Consider the following 823-nt stretch of genomic DNA (forward strand, 5'->3'; position numbering starts at 1 on the left):
CCTCCCTTCTCTGCTCTTTTCTCCAGCTCTGCACTGCCTGGCCCAGGTTATCGAAACTTAAATGATTGAAAAGAATAAATAAGAAAGAGTTCCAAACACATCAGGAAAAAGACATACTTCCCATCATATTGGACGGCAACATTTCTGATTCTGTTCTGATTTAGGATGTAAACATACCAATTCTGCCTCTTTAATTTGATGGTGGTGTAAAGGACAGAAATTACAAAAATGTTTTAGAGAGCTCTGAGGTGCATACTAATACACACTTGACAAACTTCTCTGTCTTCCTTGGGGCAATGGAAAATCAAAGGCTTGTGATATTGGCCCTTACTGCTCTAGAAGTGTTGGAGACAGGGGTGTGGGGCAACATGTTTAGGTTTTCAACATGTTCAGATGTCACTATCTGGATCTTTGAGAATATAACCTCAGTCTTCAATTAAAAGGAGTGACTGGAAAGTTGTTGATAGCCACACAAAGTAACAAATTAAAAAGTAAAATAATTGACTGTCATAGCTGACCATAAAACTGCTGAATGCCCCAAAAGAGTTTGGGGTTTCAGCTGTCTATTTTCCCATAGGCTTTAAGGTAGTGTCAGTGCAGTGTTGCACACATACTTTCTGCAGAAGTCCCATGGAGGAACAAAAAGGAAGTCAGAAAACCCTATATATATGTGGATCATAACTTGACAATTGCATAGGTGGAGTTCTAGTTTATCCCAGGTTATTGCTCATAAATATTTTAGCCATCAGTTCTATCCTAGGGGTTATTCATGCCACTACTTGAAAGACTGTTTTATCTATTGATCAATGAAGAAAATAAGATG

This window comes from Sylvia atricapilla, chromosome 7 (assembly GCF_009819655.1).
Source record: "Sylvia atricapilla isolate bSylAtr1 chromosome 7, bSylAtr1.pri, whole genome shotgun sequence".
Taxonomy (NCBI): domain Eukaryota; kingdom Metazoa; phylum Chordata; class Aves; order Passeriformes; family Sylviidae; genus Sylvia; species Sylvia atricapilla.